The sequence below is a fragment of the Glycine max genome, chromosome 13 (genome assembly GCF_000004515.6).
Source record: "Glycine max cultivar Williams 82 chromosome 13, Glycine_max_v4.0, whole genome shotgun sequence".
Taxonomy (NCBI): domain Eukaryota; kingdom Viridiplantae; phylum Streptophyta; class Magnoliopsida; order Fabales; family Fabaceae; genus Glycine; species Glycine max.
This window is the reverse complement of record NC_038249.2, coordinates 4,813,043-4,820,213: the sequence shown is the minus strand read 5'-3', so window position 1 is coordinate 4,820,213 and position 7,171 is coordinate 4,813,043.

The window sequence follows — 7,171 nt, the reverse complement described above, 5'->3', positions numbered from 1 at the left end:
GTTTGTCCTTTTAGAGAGAGGTGAGTTATCAAGAATAGGATGTTGGACAAATGGCCTCAGTTACCTTAAGAAAAAAGGGGGTTGAATTAAGATACGAAGATTATTCCCCAATTAAACTTTCACTCTCTCTTTACGGATTAACAATGCACACAGAGACAACCTTTCCCTTGTGTTCAAGAATCCCCTACAACAAGAGACCCATGGTCTCTTAATCCCATTTCAGAAATAAGAAGAAGAGAAGAAGAAATCTCTCTTAAAAGAGATGGATTGTAAAATGAAGATCAATCAAAATTCCTTATTAAATATGCAAGTGGTTGACCAAGGAATCTTTTTGAGGGGATAAGACATTTCAGTTCAGAAAAACTCTCTTAATCTTTTGAGAGGATGAAACTTTTTGGGCAATAAAAGCTCTCTTTAAATTCGTGTTTCCAAGTCACATATAAAAAGACCTTTGATGGCCATTCATAAACCATTTGAGCAGATGTGACTCTTGGAAATTATATTCTGAAAATCCCCTCTGGTAATCAATTACAAGACTTGTGTAATCGATTACAGGTTTTAAAAATTTGAATTAAAACATTCAATAAACTGCTGGTAATCAATTACCATCGATGTGTAATCAATTACACGTTATAAATTTTGAATTCAAATTTCTAGTGACTGTTATAAACATTTTTCAGCTGCTGGTAATCGATTACCAGAGTGCAAATCTCAATTTGAAATGATAGAATTCTTTGGTCAAACCTTTTGTTTTTTCAATTTGGAAACTTCTTCCTAAAGATTCTAGAAATCAACTTGATCATATATCTTGATTTTCTTGGATTCTTGTCTTGAATAAAACTTAGAAGCACTTGATCCTTTAGCATCATCAAGACATCAAAACATCTTGCTTCTACATAGGAGTCATTTGACTTAAATCCATCAACTGAAAAATCCTTCAACTATTTCTCGTCCTTGGAAAATTCTTTTTGCAAGAATCAACTGCTTCTTTCATTCTTCCTCACAACGAGGTTGTGAAAACAAGACAACAATTGGTACCTCAAAGCCTTACACTAGGGCAATGAAAGGTACCATGCAAAAACCTCAAGCGAGCCTAGGGGCAGATTAGAAGTTCTCACCCGATAGGTTCCCAGCTACAAGGTCATGACGAAAGATAACAATTGGTACCTCAAAGCCTTACACTAGGGCAATGAGTGGCATCGTGCATGAGCCTCAAGTGAACATAGGGCCAGATCAAAAGTTCTCACCTGTCGATGTTTTTAAACAAAAAAAAAGGGGAGACAAACCCTGGAATTTCAATAGATTGATTAAACGTAAAACGGCTTCATTGCTGTCACTCCAAAATGGTCAAGTGACTAAATCAAACAGAATATACACTCTGAGGGAGTTCTCGGAGAGATTTGCAAAAGGTAGGATAAGGTTGCATGAATTATCACCTTTTTCAAAAGGACAGTCAATCTGTGTTTTCCAAAAAGATTAAATCAAAATCAAAATCACAAAATAGGGAAAGAATGTCATGAACATTGTACAACTTTCCATTGCATTGCATTGTTTCATATGAGGTCAGCGTTACCAAATTTCACAACAAAGGTTGCATGCGTCTGCATCCCTAAATATCATGTTAATTGCGTAGATTTCCTACATCTCGTGTCCAATCTTGTTGGATGACCGACCCTCTCGATGGGCCGATCACTTGTTTTCTCATAAAGGTGGACCCTTGGGTACTAGTACCTATCACCTTTAGAGGACTATATGTCCTCGCCTGCAGAGGGCTGCACGCCCTCGCCTTTAGAGGGCTACGCGTCCTCATTTTCAGTGTGCTCCATATCCACACCTTAAGAGAATATAAGGTCCTTTGCCCTTAGATGCTTAACCGAGACTTGCGCTCCCGGTTAAGGGGCCAGTAGTTTCCTTTTATCAGTTCCTGGGCCACCCCCTGATATTAGAGGGCGACCAACTATGCGAGCACATCCAGAGAGGGAGGCTATCACGCATCTACTATGCATACCGGGGCAAGATTTCACTCGTGCCACTGCAAAAAGACCAGTGTGGATCATGCGCACCAACATGACCACTTTTACATGGATATGGACGACGTTGCTATTTAGTAACATTCTGCCCGGTGACCACAATGTCAATCTCCCCCTGCAGATGTATCGGTTGGTCTGTGCCGTCATGACATAGGTAAGTATGCACATGGTTCAATTGATTTCTGATGTCATCTATTATTTGTAGGGATCGCGCCCACAAGTCGCCCAGTGGGCCCGAAGAAGTCCAACAGGGCCCTGGGGTTTCCAGCTCTGGTTACGGGCCTCTGTAGTCCTACAGGGTGCCCGTTCCCCCCGGCAAGGTCACGTCATCATAGGTAAGTATGCACATCGCTCAACTGATTTCTGATTTCATCTATTGTTTGCAGGGATCGCGCCTACAAGACACCCAGTGGACCCGAAGAAGTCCAACAGGGTCTTGGAGTTGTCAAGCTCTAATTACGGGTCTCTGTCAGTTCTATGGAGTGCTTGTCACCTCCGGCAAGGGCATCAGGCCCCCTACTAATCGAGCTTTCATCAAGAAGTACTGCGTCCCCAGGCAGGCGCAGGGCGAAACACCACAGTAGCCTGGGGATGGCCAGCAGCGGGCAACAGATGCACCGCCATCACCTCTAGAGTTCACCTCAACTCATCCACAAAAAGGTTAGAGCGTTTCTTACGACCCATGGCCGACCAATAGGCAACCAAGTCCAGAGCCAAAGGTAAGCAAAGTACTAGGTCCGTGACCGACAAGCCATCAGCGTCCAGCTCAAGACATTAAAGAAGCGCTACTAGGAGGCAACCTAGTACCTTTTAAATCTCTGCTTGTTATTTGATCACTTTTTGTTTCTCAAGTCATAGCAGGACACACCTAGTTGCTCATGATCCTAGGAATTTAAATAAAACAAGCACAAGCTCGGAAGGTAGTCATACCTCACAAAAAATATATATATATGTATGTTTAGGTAGAAAGATACCTTGGATATGCATGTATGTAGCAAAAATACTTCACAAAATATATATATGTATGTTTAGGTAGCAAGATACCTTGGATATGCATGTATATAGCAAAAATATCTCACAAAACATATATATGTATGTTTAGGTAGCAAGATACTTGGGACACGCATGTATATAGCAAAATACTTTACAAAAATATACGTATGTTTAGGTAGCAAAATACTTCATGAAAAAAAAAGAGTAAAGAGAGCGAGCAAGAAAAGAATAAGAAAAGAATAAAAATAATAATAAAAAGCTGTCTAGCTAAAAAACAACATGCTTGTGAAAAGAGATGACTTCCAACTTTTCTTTGAAAAAATTTGCTGATCATAACTAGTTTTTGAAAGAATGTGTATACACCTGAAGGGTGAATGCTGTGAAAATTTTCCCGGACACCCAAAATGGACTCGAATGAATGCACAAATTGATAAAAGAACGTATTTTGGAAATACTGGGTTGACTTAAAATAGGGAAAATGAATCCTGAGCCCTAGTGTCACATGACCATAAAAAACTTGATGCTTGAGTATCCACATAGGTGCATGCATGACCAGTTTTGCATTAAATTTCCTAATCATCATTGTTGCATGTGTATCATGGAAATAATGTGGGACGTCCCCTTTATCCCCGAACCGCTGGCCAAACCCTAACATATATCGTGACCAGCCGTTCTACAAGCCTTGAGCCAAAATCCCAACTTACCATAAACCTTGTCCCAGGGTGAGAATGTCAATCCTTGCCCTCGGAAGAAAACGCAAAGAGAAGGAAAATTCCCAATCCAAGAAAGGGAGAAGACACAAAAAGAAAAGAAAATTCCCAAACCAAGAAAGGGAGGAGACACAAAAAAGAAAGAAAATTCCCAATAAAAGAGTGGGAGAAAGCAAAAAAAAAGAAAGAAAAATTCTCGATCAAGGATCGGAAGAAAAAGAAATATGCAGAAAGGTCTTTGGACCAGACAATATCTGAACAATACAGAATTGTCACCAAGTAAACAAAAAAGGAAACCATGACCCAAAGTGGCCCTCTCCTTTTGATTGCCAACCAAAATCATGTGCGCTAGCGACTTTCTCGCCCCGCACTAAACAAAAACAGAAAAGGAAAAGGCAGAAACACTCAAAGCCAAATTTCCCACCAAGAAAAAGTCCTATTGACCCATGATCACGCATGTAATCTTTGATTTGATAGGAAATGATTTGCAAAATCAAGTCATGACATATCTATGGTTCGGAATTAGGATAAAACACTTACCTATGTGAGATTGATACACTTTGAGTGATTTTCTCCTATCTTTGTTGGACCCAGTGTTTCCTCTAAATGGTCATTTAGAAACGAAATGCTAACATCCAAAATCTCATTTACGGTTATGAGAAAATTTCATCAGCATACTCTCCTTCCCCGATAGACACATTGTTTTTCATCCAAAAAACATATGTTGCTCTGATCAGTTGGAAGTTTTGTCTCTTTACTAAAGTATGTTCGCATTTTGGTAAAGAAAACACCGAGACTATTTAGTCTCACAGTTATCAAGAACTACGTAGGTTTGAGTTCCTCATCACAAATTGAGGATAAGTAGGAGCAAAAGCCCTGCTTTTGTCGACCACCCCACTTTTTGTTACCGTGACCCAAGAGTCCGGGGGCATGCGGAGCCACATGACTGTGGGATCCCCAAATTCGTATGTTCCATCATTTATCATTTGTATGCTATCTTTTGTTTAACTGAGGGACTAACGTTTGTTTCGTTTTGATTGACTTTTGTTTTGTGCATACATGTCGTTTGAACTGTTACGTTAGTATTTACTTCATTGTTGTCAATAGTGTCTGTTGAAATTTTGGAATCGCGTAGAATTTTTCATTTAGGAACGTCGTCCAAAATAAAAAAATGAACCAAAATCATGATAAAAAGAAAGAAGCGTTGTGAATAAATGTCTACACTTATATAAAGAAAAAGGAAAATGTTTCTCATATATAAATGTAGAAGGAAAATGTGTATAGAAGGATTTTTGCGTGGAAAGAAATTCTTGTGTGTGTGAGCAACGAGTGTATATGAAGAAAATTTTGTGTGAACTATAAGTGTGTGTTGGGAAAAATGAAAAATCTTTGAATATAAATAAGGTTTGTATATAGGCCGTGTGACGTAAAGAGAAGAGTTCTAATGTGTGTACAGAAAAAGTTTGTCATGTATAAAAATATAGATGTACAAAGGAAGGTTTTCCTCATAAAGGACCACATGTGTATAATTTTAGTGAATATATATAAAAATAAAACAAAAAGTAAAAAGAAAGAAAGACCACGAAGGTCGACATGTTATAGTTAAGAAGTATAAATCATTCGTAAAGAGCAAACACATCTTCTGGAAACAAGGGACTGATGTTAAGAGTTTATTTTCCGGAATAAACCGAGATAAGAATGGATGAATGCGTTGAACTGATGAAAGAACATAACTTGGAAACGTTGGGTCTGTCTGTGTAAATTCCCAACCGTAGTGGCACAATGCCATAAATGGGATGCTTGAGGGCCCATCTGGCTGTAGCCATGACTAATTTTGCACGTTGTTTTCAAATCATCATTGTCACGCGTGCCTTATGGAATAATGTGGAAGTTCGGCCCGAGACCGACACCTTGACACCCAAATTTGTTTTGCCCCAGATATAAGGATTGGGTTCCCGCGATAAAAGACCCCATTGAAACACAACCTTAGACTTTTTTTTTGAACCTTGGCCTATCAAAAGAATCCTCCTCCTTTTCCCAAAGCAAAGGACAGCGGAATCTCCTCAAGGGAGAGCAAATAGAATGCTAAACCCGATTTCCCAAAGAAAGGGATGGAGAAGGAAAAGTGAAAAGAAAGAAAAGGAAGAAATGGAAAGAAAGAAAAAAGAAAAATGAAAATAAAGAAAAGAACAGAAGAAAGGAAAGAAGGATTCCCGATCAAAGATCGAAAAGAAGTGAAAAGGGAGAAGAAGCAATTCTCGATCAATGAAAAAAAGAGGACATAAATTCTTCAAAGCCAGATTGCCACTCAGAATCATTCTTGACTGGCAATATCCCACCCCACATGAACAAAGAGGAAAAGACCGAAACACCAAGCTTCCTCTCCAAAAAACACTATCCTCGAGATAATCCTATTGGTCCGTGATCGTACGTTTGATCTTTGATTCGATAGGAAATTGTGTGCAAAATGAAGTCATGGTGTAGTTATGGTTTGGGAATAGGATAAAACACTTGCCTTGTGAGTTTTATACAATATGAGTGATTTATTTTCAGCTTAGCCCGATGTTTCCCTTGCATGTTCATTTGAAAGCTAAAAGTTGATATCCTACCCTTCATTCTCGGTTACAAGGAAGATTACCCTTGGCACAAGTATATTGTTTCTCTAAGATGTGGTGCTCTCGCAAATGATTTATTTTTCTTTGCAAAAAGCATGTTATCCTTTTAGGTGGAAAAACCCGGTGGACCGTTCGGTCCTGCCAATCTTTTTCGGAGCCCATGAATTGCGTACATGTGTCCTCCACCTTCGAGTTTGGAACTGTGTTTCATGATTGCCTAAGTGCGGACCCTCAAGGCAATCCTCCATTCTCCCCTTTTTTCGGAGCCCCATGAATGTTATTGCCTAGCGCTGTTCATGTGTCCTCCACCTTCGAGTTTGGAACTGTGTTTCATGATTGCCTAAGTGCGGACCCTCAAGGCAATCCTCCATTCTCCCCTTTTTTCGGAGCCCCATGAATGTTATTGCCTAGCGCTGTTCATGTGTCCTCCACTTTCGAGTTTAGAGCTGTGTTTCATGATTGCCAAAGTGCGGACCCTCAAGGCAATCCTCCATTCTCCCCTTTTTTCGGAGCCCATGAATTGCGTTCATGTGTCCTCCACTTTCGAGTTTGGAGCTGTGTTTCATGATTGCCTAAGTGCGGACCCTCAAGGCAATCCTCCATTCTCCCCTTTTTTCGGAGCCCCATGAATGTCATTGCCTAGCGCTGTTCATGTGTCCTCCACTTTCGAGTTTGGAGTTGTGTTTCATGATTGCCTAAGTGCGGACCCTCAAGGCAATCCTCCATTCTCCCCCTTTTTTGGAACCCCATGAATGTTATTGCCTAGCGCTGTTCATGTGTCCTCCACTTTCGAGTTAGGAGCTGTGTTCATGATGCCTAAGTG